Raw genomic sequence first — 20111 nt, forward strand, 5'->3', positions numbered from 1 at the left:
GGACTGCCCTACTGCTTCCGTCCTGCGTCTTGGAGCCGTCTTGCACCCCGCCAGGCACCCCTGGGCTCTGCCGACAGCCGCCGGCTTGGATCCCCGCCCACCCCTCAGGTCGCTCAAACCTGAGCGGGCCCCAGCACCATCGGGCCTCAAAGCCGTCCTGGCCGTCCCTACATCTGCCATACCCCCCCTGGGGGGTGGACCTGCACTGCCTTCCTGGCCCTGACACTCCTAGACTCCTCCTCCCTCTCCGCTTCCCTTTCCTCCTCAGAGGTCGGGGTGGGAGGGCCCTCAACCTCATGGCCCCACACGGCCCCCACCCTGGCCCGTGTCTCCTCGGCCCACCTGACCTCCTGAATCTGCTCCAAGATCCTCTCTCCCCGGGCCCTGTCCTCCCAGGAAGCGGCACCCCAGATCTGTGGGGGAGGGTGCGGGCAGAAGCCAAAAAATTCAGCCCCCTGGGGGAAGAAACCTACCTGCGGAAAACCAGGAACCCAACCAGGCCCACCAATGGGAACCAGAGTAGGGGTCCCACTCCGGCCCCCCAGGTCCCCCACCGCCACCTGCCTCGCCATGGCCGGCGTGCCAGCCCTAGAGCCGGTGGACAGGTCAATGTGGGCCTCCTCTTCCAGCCCTTCAGACTCTCGCAAGGCGTCCCCAAGCACATCCTCCCCAGGATCATTGAGAGCCGGCTGCCCGGAAAACCCAGGGCCCCCCCACCTGGTGTTCCCGCCTGCTCCAGGGCAGGCCCAGAAAGGCTGTCCGCCTGCCCCTCACCCTGCGTAGCGCCGGTCGGCACCAGCAGAGGCCCTTGGGGCGGAAGCGCAGCCCTCACGGCCGCCCCCGAGGCCCCGGGCAAAAACTCGAGCAGAGGGAAGGCCCGCGGGGCAGGCTCCTGCGTTTCCCGCCTCGCGCCGGGTCCTTGGGCACTCCGCCCCCCCTCCGTTTGTCAATCCGTGCCCGCAGCGTCCTGCTCATCATCCTGGCAGGCCACCACCGCGGCTTTAACCCCGGCCGAGGCGGCGCGCGTGCCCCTGGTGGCCTCCACCCAGGCCTGGACCAAAACCCCCGGCTGGATAAGGTCTTCATGACCGGCCCTCGCGAGCAACAGCAAGGCCTCCCGGACCTGTACCACGGATACCCCCGACATCTCGCCAAAAACCATGCTACAGGCTTGTACACGCCTAAATACCCACCCCCTGACTACTCCCCTTCCCCTACCTGGCCTATCCCCTGCGCAAAAGACCCCGGGGGAAGACTAGGCTGCGACTCTGCTTCCCCCGTGGCCCGGCATTCCAGAGAAGCAACATTTTGTGGCACAGTAAGGCAGTGTAGCGAGCAAGCACGCACCAACAACCTGGCCCCATCCCTGTCTCCCTCTCTCTCCCACTCCCACTGTCGTCCACTCCCTCTGTTGGCCTCTCCCTCTGTCGCCCCCTCCCCCTGTCGCCCCCTCCCCCTGTTGCACTCCCTCCCTCCCTCTGTCTCCCTCCATCCCTCTGTCTACCTGCCTCAGTCACCTCACCTCAGCCCCCTGGGCACGCTGACAGTTGCACCCAAGCACTGCACAGGCATTCAAAACACCATAGAGATGAATGTCCAGGGACAGCAGTCATCTACTAATTGCCTGCAACACACCCACCATTTGCAGTGGACAATGTATTGTGTCAGGACAGACATTTGGGAATGGTTTGTAGTACACAATGGGCACAGATGTAGGCACCACAAGTCTCTCATGTGATCACTGCAAACACAAACACCAGGACAAGGTCACACATCTTGTGCATGAACCCAAAATCACAAATATGCCAGCATGCCACATCAGGGGGCAGCCAAATTATTAACGATGGAGGCTTGCTAATCACACGCAAACTACTGACATAGCCTGTCATACACACCCCTTACAGAAACTCTTCCCCTGGGGAAAAGCATAGGAGTGCAACAATGTCACAATTGTCATGTATCACAACTAAACACTCACTCATATGAATATGCATACAAGTAAGACATGCACATTGCAGAAGCTCCAGTCCATTGTGCCTTCCAAACAATGCACGTGCCCCATCTCATGACTGATGTGGATGCACGTAAGTAACAACATGGACATGGGTATTGACAAGGTGATGCGTCTTAGAGAAGTGACACGTTCAAAAGCCATGATCGATAAGTGTGTGTACAGGTCCAGGGGTGTTGGCATTGTGTGGCCATCACGGAACAGCAAAATACATCCAAAGTAGTTGATGTCATGCAAATTTATGATGGCCTGTCTCTTACATCAACATGCTGCATCTAAACTCTGTGCATGCTTGACGCAGGCATAAGGATTTTCACCACATCCTGGATGTTGCGTCAACCTGAGCAATGCTTAACATGTGTTGTGCCGGCAATACAAGACACAGCAATGGCTGTGTCAGTCATTGTCAAGAGAATGGAAGAATAAAAATACCCCTGAGTACATGTCAATTTACTACCACTACATGCACAACTGAACAATGACAACAATGTAAAGCATGTGGAACAGTGATGCAGATAATGGATAAATAAACAATATGTCACTTGATAGTGCCTTAACAGTGTCTCTCTCTCTCCCACACACAGGGCAACGTGTGGAGCCCAACCCCCCCCACGGGGGAGAAGGATCCCAGTCCCAGGCTCAGCCGGACACAGACCCCACCGACAGCCATGCCACTCAACGCACTGTGGATGACCCCAACCAACCTGGCACCTCTGGATCCCAAACACCTGCAGCAACTGTACCAGAAACATCTCTGCCAACCACCGGAACCATTCCCAACACATCACAGCAGACAGGTCAGAGCCTTGCACATGATCCATCAGAGGGCCTGTCTGAAGATGAGGGACACCCTTTGTTGGGCACCCCTGAGGTGGCTGACAACCTCCACTCTGCCAGCACTCGGGGGGGCCCATCGACCGGATGTGCCCACAAGTGCAGGCGGTGCACATGTGGGTCAGGGTGGTGGCAGAGGTGCAAGGCGGAGGCGGGAATCTGGACAGCCAGCTGCAGGGACCGGTATGCCTGAACTCACTAACATCCTGGAGGCATACCAGCGGGACACCAGGGAGGTAGGCCAGCTTGCGGAGGTCCTCAACCAGGTGAAAGAACAGCAGGCAGAGCAAATAGCCAGGCAACAACAACATTATGGACGGGTGGAGGAAAGTCTGGCTCAGCTCTTGACGGTGCATCGGGAAATGAGCCAATCGCTACGTCAGATAGCTGCCAACATGCAGCACCCTCCCTGTGTCACAAGGCCATCAACATCACAGCAAAGTGTGACACCAGCCGCAGGGAGGGGGGAGGCGGAGGAGGAGAAACTCTCTGACGTAGCTTCCCATGCATCGTCCAGGCCTGCACCTGAGGGCCCCCCAAGGAAGGTGGGTCGTCCACGGCTAAGACTTTGAGGGGCAGTGGCCCATGCACGACTCCCAGGACACAGGACCTGGCATATTGCCCCTGGGTGCAACAGTATCCCCTATGCGACTCTCCCACATGGACTTGCTGGTCACAGTCTACCCGATGATGCCAAGCACTGTGGCCTGGACTCTGTTGAGAGTAACTGTAAGGCATCTCATCTCTCCATACTGAACTTTGGATTCAACCGCTTTATGTACAGCACCTATTCACGTTTCCAGCACAAGATCACCAAATAAATACACTGAACCACATACGCATTTGTCGATTTATCTTTGAACCACAGCATAAAATGACATGTGTGTGCAAATGTATACAATGCAAGGGTATGCAACAAACAGCAGCAATCCACACACTTGTATTAGATTCCGTGTGAGGACACACATCGGTCAGAAATCACTAACAACTACATACATGGATGGCAAGACACAACTGTGTGGGATAGTAAATGCTGGAGGGGGGTTTGGATTAAGCATGGGCGAATTTTGCGGATCTCGCGTTCGCGAATTTGCGGATTTTTGAACTCGCAATCCGCAAAATCCGCGAATTCTTGCGAATTTGCGGATTTTTTTTTTTTTGTGTTCGCAAGGATTTCTGCCAGTTCGCGAGGGTTTCGTACCAGTTCGCAATTGCGAACTTACATTTCGTCGCGCAACGGTCGCGAATTATGTTGTTTCTACGTCTGGTTCATCATCACAGGTTCCCAGCACCCTCTGTTTCACCACTGCAACCCTCTGTTACATCAATGCCACCCTCTGGTTCATCATTACTGTAGATTATGGGGGGGAAAAGCAAGCACACCATCCCTGCTTCAACTCAGATGAATTAATTTGGGGTTAGTTTATTAATGTGTCACTGTTTTAAAATTCCAGTCTGGCACCTGCTTCCTTATCTGTAATTTTGCTTTCTGTTGCAGTGCATTTTTTTTCCCCAGGACCTTCTTTGTGGCCTACTTGTAGCTATTGTATGAGCCTGCTGTGAGGGTCAGAGCAGGGTCATACAATTGTTGCAACTAGCAACTGAATTCTGGAGGGGCCCCAGTCAGGAAGCACTACCGGGAATTGTTACTAATGATGAGTTTGAACTCTTGCCCCTGCCGAGTGCTTTCACTTTTGAAAAACTCGTTTTTCTGCAATTTCGCGGGGTTCGCGGGGTGCGAACACGCGCAAGATCGGATTCGGAAGCCGCAAATTCGTGCGAATATGCAATTTGTTTTTTTTGCGGCGTGTTAGTTGGCAAGGTTTTGTGCGTTTTTGCGAGCCGCTCGTAGCGCAAGACGCGAAGTTACCCTCGCGGTCGTTCAAGGGCGCAGCCATCTTGTTTGCCTGACGTATTTCCGTTTCCGGGCGCGAAGTGTAATCTCGCAAAGTCCGCGGTTTGCCAGTACAGTCTCGCGCGTGTTCGCAAGGAAAATCTCGCGCGAACTTACCCGCGCGGTCGTGAACGGGCGCGGCCATCTTGTTTCTCATTCATTGCTATGGTTCTGGGCATGGTCTTTGTATCCTCTGTCAATCTCTGCCATCCTTTGCTTGTTTGAAGTTTTTTTTAATCTATTTTACTTATTATCTATCCCTCTATTTTTCTAGCCCTATATTTTTGTGTTTACTGCTACTTTTGGTTAATTTTAAACTACTTTTGTAAACTCTTTTCTTTTCTTCTCTTCCCTATTCTATTTTCTTTATTCCTTTCCGCCCAGACCATGGTGAAGGGAGCCGGGAAGCATCCCGAGAAGGGGAAGGGTCCCGCACCCCGTGTCCGGCTCCCGTGCGGGCGTTTGAGGGGGGAGCTAGTGATGCCACGGGAGATCTTTACCCCGGAGGAGGTGGCCCAACTCATTTTTTATGTTCAGCGCCGCCTCCCCAGGACCATCATGGGAGGCGGCAAGATCAGTGCCGGGTACGGGGCCCGGGAGCGCCGGAAGCGGTGGGAGAAGGTGTGCCAGGCCATTTACCACCACTCTCGGGTCTGGCGCACCTACAACCAGGCCACCCACCGCTGGACGGATGTCCTGACCCGTGAGCGAGATCTGCTCGACCTCCTTGGCCTTGAGATCCCCGGGCTTGGTGAGTAGTAGTAGCTATGTCTTTACTACTATGTTTTCTCCTGCTGTGTTATTATATTGCAAATTTTTGTTTTTTACCAAGAGCAATAATGCTGCTCATTACATTGTAGGTACATTTTATTTCAAAATCTTCTGTGCATTTCAGGTACACTGCTCTCCTTCTCAGTAGTGTTGCTACTATGCTTATTTGTTTTAGATTTTGTGTTCATTTCATTGGCCTGTGAAATTATGTATGAGTGTAGTTGAAAGAACTGCGCAATGCTACACACTAAGGTTCAGATTTTTAATTACCGGCGCATCCCTGCAAAGTTGCAGGGATGTGCCAGTAATTGTGCGTCACGCCACCATCACCCATGGTGCGCCGTATTACAATGCGGCGCGCCATGGGCCCAAAACGTCACCAAAGCGTTACGCATCTGTGCCGTAAAGGTGGCGCATTGCTGGAGTTGCGTCGCAACGATGGTGCAGCTCCATCAATTCTCTGGGGTGCCCTATCTCCCCAATGCTGCGTCAAGCCGTACGTCTGCTTCAAGCAGGCGCAGGGTTTGAGTCACGCATCATTGTCCTCAAAGTGACTGATTGAAATCTTGTAGATTTCCCTCAGCCACTTTTAGGATGCGTTCCTGCGCAGGAACGCCCTCCCTTGCGCCGGAACACCCCTATTGGCGCAGGGCTTTACAACGTGATGCATCTCCCAGATGCGTCACGTTGTTAATATACGCCGCACCATTGCGCCTCTTTTGTGCTGTCGCTGCGTCACAAAAGTCACGCAACAATGGAGCAAAAGAGCCGCAAGGGCCTTATAAATCAGCCCCTACAGACTCAAGTCCAGTCCTTCCTTTGTACACATGGCGATAAGAAGAAATAGTGGTGGTGGATTAATAGTTTGAGTATTTTAATGACTGGTGAATGTAGTAGGAAACTTTAGTGTTGTCGCTGATCTTCAATCACAATGGACTTTGGCTGTCACTTTGCGTGCTGCGGACTGCTGCCTGCCAATCCTAGGCAAACCTTTTTAGTACTTTGTTTAGTGAGTTACATAGGGTAGTTTCCAATTCGACGGTCCGCAAATCAAGCAATACTAAAGTAATGACGTAGTCGACCACATGAGATTGGTCAATAATATATCCCGTGGAGTCGTTCCCTATTTGCTATTTCGCAAAAATATTTTGTTACTTTGTTAGTTCTTTTTTAAATGTTTGATTTGGTTGAGAAATAAATATCATCCATGTTTTCTGTTTTTCTTTCTTTCATGTTGTACATCAGCTTCCCCCAGGGGCAAGAGGAGGACACAGGAGGAGGAGGAGGAGGGTGCTGTTGTCGATGCAGGCCAGGACCGGGCAGTCGAGGGCTCCTTTGCTGGCCCCAGTAAGTTTTAATTTTAATATAGAGTACTTATTTTTTCCTAGCGTTCCTCATTCGATTTTTTCTAAATCGTCTTTGATCTTCTTGTAGACAGGATCTAAATTCTTATCCCTATGACTCCGTGTGGTATTACTAGATTATTCTTATTAGTCTGTCTGTGTAGCTAACTAAGATTGCACATTTGGCATTTCCATTGGACTCCCATTCTAGTCAGCAATAGCTCTATGCACTGAGTGTAGTCCTCTGGGATTGTCCATATTGTCTTTTCAAGTATTCTAAATGTTTATGCTTTGACCATTGCCAACAATAAAAAGGTGAATGACCACCACCAAGAAATAATAAGATACTACTTTACTTTTGGTTTGGATAGGACAATCCATTCTACTACTGTTGCAGGGACAAATCTGCACAAACAGAACTATGGACACTAAATAATGCATCGCTTAGCTTATCAATTATAATAGGTGCTGTAACTGTTAGACTTTCCACATACCTCAGTGATAACAGACTTTGTAGTTGAACCCCGGCCCCAATCTCCTTACTGACTAGATAGTGTGGCAGAGTCATTTAGCTCCCAAAGTCACCGATGGCAGAGGCACGGACTCATGCTTGCAAAAATTCGAAAACCTTTAGCTCATCCACTCTAGTCTGGAGGACCAAAAACCACAGAGTCTATTTAAGTTTAAAAGCTTTATTAAAAGTAAACACATTTATTAAATTCAAGTTTGTCATAAAAGTGAACGTGTAACTGAAAATGGAAAAGTGCTTAGTGCTGACGATTAATTGGACACATTTCTTGTGGTCGAGCCGAGCTCTCACCTGGTTTGAACTTGATCCTGCTCGTGTTCTTAGAAGTCAAGGTTCTGTCTGTTAGGAGAAAAAGTGGTGCGTGTTAAAAAGTAAAAAGCAAACATTCATCAGTTGTGCCAAAAAGTGCAGCAAGACAACAGCCTTCCCTGGAAAAAGGGACATTTTTACTCTAGAGTACACAGTCAAAAATTATTAAATTGTACACTTTTTTTCACATTTCTTTCTTCCTCCTAGACCAAATATTATATAGTAGTGAGTGGTGTATTCTAACATTATTAAATGTACTTTGTAGGTGGAACATCTGGAGACGGGGCCAGCGCGGAGGTGGTGGCATTGGACGAGGAGGACAACTCTGGGGAGGAGGCGGTGCAAGTGCCGGAAAAGGACATGCCTGTGAGGGTTCACACGGTGGTGGCGGGCAGAGGTAAGCTATACATTCCTTAGTCATTGAGATTGAAGACTGCAGAGTGTGCTTTCTGCACGGGTGTATTATAAAAAAAGCAGGTAGTAGCCTCCTCTAAATGTACTTCGACTTAGCTGTGAAGTTTTTGGCGAGAAGAATCCCAATCAGATCTGAGGTGAACTTGATGGATGGGATGAACGAAAAGCGAAAGAAGGGTGTAAGTAAGTGTGGAAGCACGAGAAATGTAATGATGACTGGCAAAGAAGAATGATATGTGTTTGCTTGGTCCCCGAGGTGGCTGGGAAGGTAAGAAAATGGTATGGTGCATGGCTGGGTGAATGATGAAGCAAGGATGGGTGGAAGGAGAACAGCCTGGGTGGGTGAGACAGAAACTGTATGTGTGCAATATACTTTGAATGGATGGATGCCTGGATCATTCATGGTACTATCTGACTCTTAGATAGCATATGTGAATCTAGAGAGAGTAGACGGTCACTGGATGAACTAAGTGTTACTTTGAAGAGCATGTAACACCGCACCCGCACGTCCGTTCCAGTGTAGGAAAGGCAAGGAAAAGAAGTTGTAACGTTGTCCAAAGACTACCATGAATAGTAGCAGTAGTTTGTATTGCAACTGCAAGCACAGCATATATCCAGTTATTACGGTGGGCACTCCCTACCTCCCTTAATAACTTTAGTTTAGTAGTAGTACGTCATTCATGTGTGGGGGTATCACTGTTCACTCAATAATAAGCAAAGCACCTAAAGTCATCCCATATGTCATCAAATACATCCCATGTGAAGTGATAGATAATCAGATAATTTAGCTTCTTCATTTTCCTTTTCTAATACTCATTTGCACTGTAGGGTGAAAGCTAAATTAATTAAGCAGTAGCCCTTTTAACAGAGTATTCTCAGTGCCACCCGTAATAGAAAAGTAAGAGCTTCACCACCTGCATGTACTGGACCGGTACAGTAACGCAAGTCTGTCTCACTCACCATGGTGTGCGTCTGTTTTTCTCGGGTGCAAGTTCACTGCGCTGGCATTATGCCGGCTTGCATAAGATAACGTACCAATTTTCCTAAACAAGAGAGAAGAAGAAGAATAAGAGTGGTGTACTGTCATAGTCCACTGTAATAGAAGTCCATAGTGCTCGTAGAATTTGTTCCTTAAACTCCCACTAATGTTAGAGCAAGGATGAAGAAGTCGGAGGTTACATAGATACTGTCCTCAATAGTTATGCACTGTGCTTTCAATTTGCTACTTGTACTGTGACAACTTTCTGCTCAATCATTTTGTGTTAATCTTAAGGAGCATTGGTTACAGACTATGTCTTTCTTTTTTCATGTAGTTGCTCCTTCCAAATCCAAGACACCATCAAGGAGGAAGGAGCAGGCTCGAATGGCCCGGCAACGGAGGCTGGATGCCACTGTTGCTGAATATCGGCGGCTGGTGGCCCTGGAGGAGGAGGAGACGCAGTCTGGAACAACAACAACGTCCACTGGGACAGCTGCCTCCTCCTCCGTGTGGGCTGCCAGCCAGCGCAGTGCTCCAGCGGTACGGAGCCGGGCTACCAAAGCCAAACGCCACCGCCCAGCAGCAAAGAAAGCAGCTGCCCCTCACAGGATTTGCAAGGCACACCGGCGCCGCTTATCCCTCAGACTGTCCTACCTGGAGCAGGAGGTCCATAATTATAAGAACGTGGTGGAGGGCCTCCGCTTCGAACTTGCCACCCTCCGCAAGGAGCATGATGCCCTGGCTGCTAATTCCAACAGCACCCTGCCATAGTGTCCCTTGCCCCTTTTTTAGAGACTTTTGGGGGGTGGGAATTGGGAGTTGTGATTTTTGGGGACTTTTGAAGGACAATCGTTGGGGTTAGGGAGGGTCTTGCGGGAGATTCTTTTGTTAGGGCTATAAAAATATACTTTTTGAAACTTTATCTGACCATACCTGTTTTTTACTGCTTTTGAGTCTGGTGGGTGGGGGTTTAACATAACAGTAAGTTTGTTTTCCTGAATAGTCCTAGGACTTTAGTAGTACTACCGTCAATCAAATCTCTCGTCTCTCCTAATACTCCATTATACTACCTCCAACCAAACGCCTATCTTACCTGTAATTTCTGTTTGCAAGTAGGGCTAGGCCCAGGGCTGGCTCCACGGGAAACAGCAAATAAGGTTGGCAATCCTGGGCGGATAAAATTTCCTCATGGCGGTGATACTACTGGTGTGACACAGTGGCAGTTGCTTGCCTATGAAAAAAAGAAAATGAAATCTGGTTTGTCCTCCTGAGCAATACAAAGGTACAATACAGAATATAGCAGGTGACAGAAGTACACTAGAACAGTGCCACGTTGTAGCTTAACAAATGTTAAAGTATAACTAATTGGGTTGAAGTTCTTTGACATTAGCCATGGGTCTTTGTCAAGCAGAGTAAGAATATATCCTCGGATTTCTTCACCAGCCTGTTGCTATCACCTTATCCTCCCCAGCAAGTGTGTGGATTTATTGCTGTAATTTAGTCACACATCAATCAAAACCACACAGCCCGGGGGAAGAGGGTTAGGGCTTGAAAAATGGATGGGTACGGGGGTTTTTGGGAAAGGTTTTGGGAGACAAGAAAAAGTAGCACAGCATGGACGAACAATTGTGAACATAAACAAATCTTTGGGTACAAACCTATCCCTCAATCTTTGAAAGTGCATACACTACTGTAACTGCATGCATGTCAGTTAAAAGTAATTACTACTTTCGACAACTGTGGAAGAAAGAATGCGACAGTACAGGGCGTGGGTGGAAATATTGATAACTATATTCAACATAAGGTCTCTGTAGCCAGATACCTGAGAGCCTTGCTGGTCACTATAAATCCATTCACAACAACACTCAATGGGGTTGGTCTGGAAGGTGTCAGGTTTACTCCCCGTGATCCAGTCGATGCAAATATGGTTCCACCTCCAAATGTCACCAACACCCAGAAGTGTAAACACAGGGTGTTCGAGGCATTAGGCGGGGGAGAAAAATAACAAACTAAAATAAAAAATGTGGGATGGGTAAAGGTAGGGTCAGCAGGGAAAGGATACCTGTAACAGAAGACAAGACAGGCATCAGTGAAGTGCTGTCCTAACATACAAGGGTACTCTCATATAGTCTCACTAAATAGTCTGCAAGTCTCCCGCCTACTCATGGGAAATGTAGTTTCATAGTACGGTAGGCGCTTAGGGGCTGCGTAACCTGACAGAAGGTATAGTAGATAGAAAAGGAGAAATTGCTTTTTTTCTAGGTGTCCCCTCACTCACCAGGGTTGCCCCTTGGTGACATGCTTCATCATTGGGGCCATCCCAGTCCTCTACGGCCTGGGGCGTGCTGCGACTTGCGAATTACGTAGGAGCACTTACAAATGACTATGTGTGGTGCAGATGTGATAGTGGAGTGGACTAAGTGATGTGTTAAGGGATCAATGTAGAAGCAGAGAGAGAGCCAAGAAATGCAGTCACAGTCAGAGAAAAAGGCAAGGGATACTGTATCTATGTGGTTGTAGTGGTCCTGTTGGAAGTGGTAAGTAAGTTGCCCGCAGAAAAAAAATCCTCCTATTAGCGGCACTCCTCCATTGCAGCCGACGCTTCGTCCATCGATGTTGGTCACCAGAAGACACCCTGTCCACTGCCTGCCTGATGCTGAATTGTGGCTCGCTACTGTGAAGCCTGTCTCCATCCTTTTTTCCCCATTGCAGAGACTGAAACCCGGCCTGTAATTATTCAACGAAAAACAGGAAGTGATATAATATTACAACACCACTGATAAATAAATATAAGGCATGTAGGCTGTGGAGTGCAAAAAGTCACAATTTGTTTTTCCTAGTAGACAGTACAATGTTTTTGAAAGTGCGTACTCTGAGTCACCTTTTGAAGGATGTATGGGCAAATTAATGTATCGGATCTTGCCCCTCAAGCTAGGTGTACTGTAAACTGTGTTTTAGAACAAAATTAGATCTTCCTAGCAGTGCTCCCACCCAGACCCTTACTAAAGCCAGTCGCAAAAATGTAGAAGACCCCCAATCAAATCTCAAAAAACGAGGCCTAGCAGAAAACTGGTGACAAAACTTACTTTGAAAGTAAAAGTAGGCCGAAGTACCCTAATTACCCATTACCCACCGTGGATTGCATTCAAACCACTTGCAAGCAACCAAGCAAAAGTAGCCATAGCCAGCATCGCTCCAAGACTCGAAATCCCCCCCACTCAAACACATGCAATAGAAATACTGCTAACCCTAACGAACCCTAAGTTAAGAATAGTGGCAAAGGCTTTCTTTAACTATGCCAAATCCCCCCTTTCCCACCATGGATTTTCTTCAAATGACTTGCAACCAAAATTACACATTCTCACGAGTGCTCTAAGACCCCAGAACTCAGTTTGAAAAATCTAGAACACCCCGAAACACATGCAATCCTGCTGCTAGGGCTAACCCTAACGAACCCTAAGTTACAAAAAGTGCCAAAACTAAAGGCTTTTCCGCGCGGATTTTGTCCCAACCACTTCTACCCGGTATTAGACCTTCCCAGGAATGCCCCAAGACCCGGCAACCCACCCGCCAAGAAGCGTAACACCCCCAAACAGGCCAAAAGCAAAATCTCATACTTGCAATATTTCTGGGCCTTCGGTCCAAACGCGCTGCGTAGCTAGGCCATAAGTCGGGGTTGGCACGACGGATTTCCTGAAAAGCAAATGCAATCAAGATTAGAGTGTCCCAGCAGTGCTCCCAGACCACGAAACTCACCCGCAAACAGACGGAACCCCCCCTAAGAGCACCTCAAAGGCAAGCAAGTCATCAAAAACACAAAAAAAAATCCGCCTGGGATTTGGTCCAAAACACTTTTATCCGGTATTAGAGCTTCCCAGCAATGGCCCCAGAGCCGTCAACCCAGGAGAAAACGAGTAGAAGACCCCCAAACAGCCAAAGAGCAAAAGTACAAAAATGGGGACTTAGTCACTTTTTCACAAATTTCCCAAATCACTCCGCGCGCGCTCTGCAGCTAGGCCCTAAGTCCCCTCAGCCACCATGGATTTGCTTCAAACCTCTTGCAAAGTAAAGTATATATAGCCAGCAGTGCTCCCACACCACGAAACTCACCCGCAAACACCAGGAAGCCCCCCAAACAGGCCCCCGAAAACGCTACATAGAGCAAAATGTCAGAAATAGCCCAAAAAAAAATCGGCCTGGATTTTGTCCCAACCACTTCTACCCGGTATTAGACCTTCCCAGGAATGCCCCAAGACCCGGCAACCCACCCGCCAAGAAGCATAACACCCCCAAACAGGCCAAAAGCAAAATCTCATACTTGCAATATTTCTGGGCCTTCGGTCCAAACGCGCTGCGTAGCTAGGCCATAAGTCGGGGTTGGCACGACGGATTTCCTGAAAAGCAAATGCAATCAAGATTAGAGTGTCCCAGCAGTGCTCCCAGACCACGAAACTCACCCGCAAACACCAGGAAGCCCCCCAAACAGGCCCCCGAAAACGCTACATAGAGCAAAATGTCTGAAATAGCCCCAAAAAAAATCGGCCTGGATTTTGTCCCAACCACTTCTACCCGGTATTAGACCTTCCCAGGAATGCCCCAAGACACGGCAACCCACCCGCCAAGAAGCATAACACCCCCAAACAGGCCAAAAGCAAAATCTCATACTTGCAATATTTCTGGGCCTTCGGTCCAAACGCGCTGCGTAGCTAGGCCATAAGTCGGGGTTGGCACGACGGATTTCCTGAAAAGCAAATGCAATCAAGATTAGAGTGTCCCAGCAGTGCTCCCAGACCACGAAACTCACCCGCAAACACCAGGAAGCCCCCCAAACAGGCCCCCGAAAACGCTACATAGAGCAAAATGTCTGAAATAGCCCAAAAAAAAATCGGCCTGGATTTTGTCCCAACCACTTCTACCCGGTATTAGACCTTCCCAGGAATGCCCCAAGACACGGCAACCCACCCGCCAAGAAGCATAACACCCCCAAACAGGCCAAAAGCAAAATCTCATACTTGCAATATTTCTGGGCCTTCGGTCCAAACGCGCTGCGTAGCTAGGCCATAAGTCGGGGTTGGCACGACGGATTTCCTGAAAAGCAAATGCAATCAAGATTAGAGTGTCCCAGCAGTGCTCCCAGACCACGAAACTCACCCACAAACACCAGGAAGCCCCCCAAACAGGCCCCCGAAAACGCTACATAGAGCAAAATGTCTGAAATAGCCCAAAAAAAAATCGGCCTGGATTTTGTCCCAACCACTTCTACCCGGTATTAGACCTTCCCAGGAATGCCCCAAGACACGGCAACCCACCCGCCAAGAAGCATAACACCCCCAAACAGGCCAAAAGCAAAATCTCATACTTGCAATATTTCTGGGCCTTCGGTCCAAACGCGCTGCGTAGCTAGGCCATAAGTCGGGGTTGGCACGACGGATTTCCTGAAAAGCAAATGCAATCAAGATTAGAGTGTCCCAGCAGTGCTCCCAGACCACGAAACTCACCCGCAAACACCAGGAAGCCCCCCAAACAGGCCCCCGAAAACGCTACATAGAGCAAAATGTCTGAAATAGCCCAAAAAAAAATCGGCCTGGATTTTGTCCCAACCACTTCTACCCGGTATTAGACCTTCCCAGGAATGCCCCAAGACACGGCAACCCACCCGCCAAGAAGCATAACACCCCCAAACAGGCCAAAAGCAAAATCTCATACTTGCAATATTTCTGGGCCTTCGGTCCAAACGCGCTGCGTAGCTAGGCCATAAGTCGGGGTTGGCACGACGGATTTCCTGAAAAGCAAATGCAATCAAGATTAGAGTGTCCCAGCAGTGCTCCCAGACCACGAAACTCACCCACAAACACCAGGAAGCCCCCCAAACAGGCCCCCGAAAACGCTACATAGAGCAAAATGTCTGAAATAGCCCAAAAAAAAATCGGCCTGGATTTTGTCCCAACCACTTCTACCCGGTATTAGACCTTCCCAGGAATGCCCCAAGACCCGGCAACCCACCCGCCAAGAAGCATAACACCCCCAAACAGGCCAAAAGCAAAATCTCATACTTGCAATATTTCTGGGCCTTCGGTCCAAACGCGCTGCGTAGCTAGGCCATAAGTCGGGGTTGGCACGACGGATTTCCTGAAAAGCAAATGCAATCAAGATTAGAGTGTCCCAGCAGTGCTCCCAGACCACGAAACTCACCCGCAAACACCAGGAAGCCCCCCAAACAGGCCCCCGAAAACGCTACATAGAGCAAAATGTCTGAAATAGCCCAAAAAAAAATCGGCCTGGATTTTGTCCCAACCACTTCTACCCGGTATTAGACCTTCCCAGGAATGCCCCAAGACCCGGCAACCCACCCGCCAAGAAGCATAACACCCCCAAACAGGCCAAAAGCAAAATCTCATACTTGCAATATTTCTGGGCCTTCGGTCCAAACGCGCTGCGTAGCTAGGCCATAAGTCGGGGTTGGCACGACGGATTTCCTGAAAAGCAAATGCAATCAAGATTAGAGTGTCCCAGCAATGCTCTCAGACCACGAAACTCACCCACAAACAGACGGAACCCCCCCTAAGAGCACCTCAAAGGCAAGCAAGTCATCAAAAACACAAAAAAATTTCCGCCTCGGATTTGGCACAAACCACTTTTAGTGCTTCCCAGCAATGGCCCCAGACCCGTCAACTCACCTGCAAAGAGGTAGAACAACACCCCCACAAGTGCTGAGTCTTTCTTCATTGGGCGTAAACCAGCCCTCTGCTTTGATGGAAATAGGAGTCTGGACTCTGGAGGAGGAGGATAGAGGAGCATGTTCTTCTGAACTTGTGAACCTGAGGAATGCAGACTGCGGCACCTTCAAATAAATTAGCAAACAAGTGAAGACAGTTCTGCTGATGGGCTTGTCTTTGTGATTATCTGATTAAAGTTTGAATTATATTAACTGTGCACAACAAAGAAAGACAGACACACAGGAATAAAAGTGAATAAGGATGAAAAAGAAAGTTATTGATTCGTTGTCTCATTTTCAGGGCTCGAAGTCGGTATCACGGTCCAGGAATAAGAATAAGGCTTCGTCATCATACTCTGCGAATTCAGCCCGGGTGAGGTCAGTGCCACCTGACAGAGTAGAAATTCCCTCATCTATGGTGCTGGCCACCTCCTCTTCATCCGGCACGCTCTCTCGTACTCTTATATCTGGTGGTATGAGGTGCTGATTCATCTTGATCATTGTTAACCTCTCCACATTTTTGGGCGAGAGGCGGCTCCGTTTGGGAGTTACAATCCCACCAGCCGCACTGAAAACCCGTTCAGAAGACACACTTGCGAGTGGGCAAGACAAGTAGTTTAAAGCCAGGTTGGTGAGCTGTGGCCACAATTCTTTTTTCCCATGCCAATACGCCAATGGGTCAGAATTAACATAGACCTCTGTGGAGTCATTCAGATAGTCCTTCACCATCGACTCAAGGTCCTCCTCCAAGGTTCCTCCACTTTGCGTAGCTCTTGCTGTGCCTCTGACCTTTTGAGAACCAAACCCACGCAGAGCTAGCCAATCCTCTTCAGCCTCCAATGTTTCTGTTGTCTTTCGTGCAGATGATCCGGTTGCCGGTGTCTTTAACGGCTGAGAGGTCACTTGTGCCACAGCCACAGGTGCAGAAGTGGATTGTTTTGACTGGGGATGGCCTGCTGATGTACTGCCATTTCCTTCAATTTCCAGCCGTTCTGTTTCAAACTTCTTGGCTGACAAGGCTAGCCAACGTTTGTACTTTGTAACATCTTCATCAGCAAAAGGAAAGAATGCTCTGCCTGCCAGCGCCTTTTTGTAGCGTGGATCCAGAATAGTAGCACAAATGTAATGCTGTTCTGAGTGGATCTTTTGAAGACGTTCATCACCTTGTAGGAGCTCTAATAATTTCTCAGCCAGAAGCAAAGAGTCTTTCTTTTTGTCATCTTTTCGAAACACAGAACACACCTCCTTCAGTTGGTCCTCCAGCATGTACAACAATGGGATAGCTTTTCCCAAATTAGAGTCCTCCTTGCTGACTGCACGTGTGAAGACCTCAAAAGGACGAAGCATGCGTGTTAGGCTTTCAACTATGTTCCATTGCGGCCCACCCATCCTCAGCTCCTCTATACCCTCTTTCAAGAAATATTGATCGAGTTGCGTATACTGCTCATACAGACGCTCAAGCATGTAGAAGGTTGAGTTCCAACGTGTTACCACCTCCTGGATGAGTGCTTTCACTGGCATTTGACTTTGATATAGCATGCTCCTCAGCTGCTTGCGGGCCTTAAAAGAATGCCTGAAATGCTTGCAAATTTTTCGGCAGTTCTCCAATACACTGTACGCTGCACTGCGTTTATTACCCAAGAATTTTTGGACAACCAGGTTTATACAGTGCGCCAAACACGGCACTCTGAAATAGTAACCGTCCCTCATGGCCTTAACTATATTGGAGCCATTGTCTGTGGAAACATAACCAACCTTGCGTTTTAGTGGGGACAGACAGTTAAGGACCTTTGTGTTAAAGACATCCAAAATGTTTTCTGCTGTGTGACGTTTCTCCAAACCAAACATGGCTAGTGTTGCATGTTTCCGAGCACCTTTAAAAACAATGTTAGTGTCAACACCTGAGTTTAGCTTTGCTTTAGCCCCTGAAAAAGAGACCCAGTGTGCAGTGATGCACATGTAATCAGCGCCTGCGCCACTGGTCCACATGTCTGTTGTCAGATGTATAGTGTGAACAGCACTCTTCTGCAAAGCTTCCCCAATCACCTTCAGAACATCTTCATGTAGTGCTGGAACCGCAACTCGGGCAAAATAGAACCGGCTAGGAACCTTCCATTTAGGGCAGAGCGCTGTCACTAATTCTAGAAAACCAACCCCTTCTACAAAAGAAAAAGGGAGAAGGTCCAGAGCTAGCATTTTAGCCAGCTTAGTGTTATACAGACGGGTCATTGGGTGGTTGCGTTCATATTGCGCTTCTGTAAACAACATCTTTTTAATGTTGCCCTGGACCAATGATTTACGGGATGATGATGATCTCTTCGACCCAGTTACGCTCGCTGATGAACTTTTCCGCATTGATGTCTCACTCTCTCCCACACTCTTAGTGTGGCTCCCATGGGGTGTGCTGCTGACATGGGAACTGGGTGTAAGTGAAGTGTTTGAATCGTCTTCTACCTCCTCGTCATCAGCAGATGACAAATCAACGTTTTCATTACGTGCAATTCCGGCTTTCTTGACCGCCTCTAGGTGCGGAAACCATTCGACAGGGTGCCTTCTCTCAAGATGACCTCTCTGGCCTCCGGTACCATAGTTAGAACCAAGCTTACCACGACTAAATCGAAGCTTACAAAGGCTACAAATGGCTATGTTTTCCTTTTTTGGGCAAACACTAAAGAAGTCCCAAACTGGAGACTTGAAATGTCTTCGGGGGCCGGAGGAGGCGGCGATACTGGTGGTGGTGGTCCTGCTGCTAATGACAGATGAAGTGGAGGATGTGGATTGCCGAACTTCAGTACGTTTTGCACTTTCACCACCACGAATTGAGGTCGAGGACGAGGTGGGTACCTTCTTGCGAAGAAATATGGAAGCGGTAGGTTTTGGTGTACTACTTAACTCCAAATCTAATGATTCCATTTCCATTGCCTCCTCGCCGACATCATCATCACGCTCAGCAGCTTCTCGGGATAGGGTCAAAATGTCTCTTTGCTGCATGCCCGGTGGGGCTGCAGTGACCTTTGTGATGACTGGCTCGTCGTCATCGTGAGAGGCTTCATCACCAGCAGTATCTGTCACTTCTTGTTGAGCCTCATCACACTCCATAGGTTTGAGTTTTTGGACGACCTTCCTTTTACGCTTAGGTACCGGTGGCAGATCATGGTGTGCCTCTGCCTCACTGTCAGACCGCAGTTGTGGTGGTTCCCAAGACAGATCACTTGCACCAGAACGAGGTGGGCTTGAAGAAGATGTAGACACCCCCCTTGATCTTTTCCTTGCTAGGGATGTGGAAGACAATGAATGATCATCAGGAGGAGTGGCTTCCAATGATACCTCAGCTTCATTGTCGATTTCCAAATGTGCCCCTACTTCGGGAGGAACAACTATTGTGGGCACTTGTGAACGTCCATGCACCTTTGCTTGCGCATCTCCTTTTGCTGCCTCTCCTTCCACATGTACTTGGGCGTGTACTTGCACATGGTGTTGTTGTTGCGGCTGTGGTTGTTCAACACTTGTCAGATGAGTTACAACAACCTGTGTTGATTCAGGGACATTGCTGCTACTTTCTTGCGATGAGCCAACATCACTGGTCGATGGTGATTGGAGAAGTACACTGACTGCCTCTGAAGCACTCAAGGGCTTTGACTTAAGTTGGCGTGGTGGTGGAGGCACTGAACCCAATGGAGCAGGGGTGCTGCTCTCAGGTTGGTCCCCAGCAGATCCTGCTGCTGCAGGCGTACTTTTTTTTTTGCTCCCAAAAAAAGTGGCGGGTGGCACACCAGCCTCCTTGGTAACTTGCTTCTTCTGCTCCTTACTAGCAACTTTCTTGCTAGAGGAGCTACGGAGAACTTTCTTTGGGGCCATCTTCTTCAGAGCAGGTCAGACAGCAGGCCGCAGTTGCACGAATTGTAGAGTTGTCTGAGGCCAGACGTGACGTCGCGTGACGTTATGCTGCACACACACACCGCTGCAGGACTTCTTCCTGGCACTGGTGGTTCTCTTGAGTCTTGTGCACCTAAAAAAAAAGGAAGACAGAGGAACATCAGTTCAGTTATAGAGCACAAAAAAATCGAAAAACACTGCAAAATCAGCACAATCCCAATCCATCCATGCCCTCCATAATGTTTAAATTCAAGACAACCCACAGAAAGACTAGGCCCATGCAAGACTCACTACCCCTGGGCATAAATAAAGGTTGAAAAGTAGGCAAAATGGTTGGAGGCCTAACAACAAAGCCTGCATTCAAAATGGCCACTTGCCTGCCAGCACATGGCCAGTGCCTGTAGCTGCACTCAAAATGGCCACCAGCCACATGGCA

The sequence above is a fragment of the Lissotriton vulgaris genome, chromosome 7 (assembly GCF_964263255.1).
Source record: "Lissotriton vulgaris chromosome 7, aLisVul1.2, whole genome shotgun sequence".
Classification (NCBI taxonomy): domain Eukaryota; kingdom Metazoa; phylum Chordata; class Amphibia; order Caudata; family Salamandridae; genus Lissotriton; species Lissotriton vulgaris.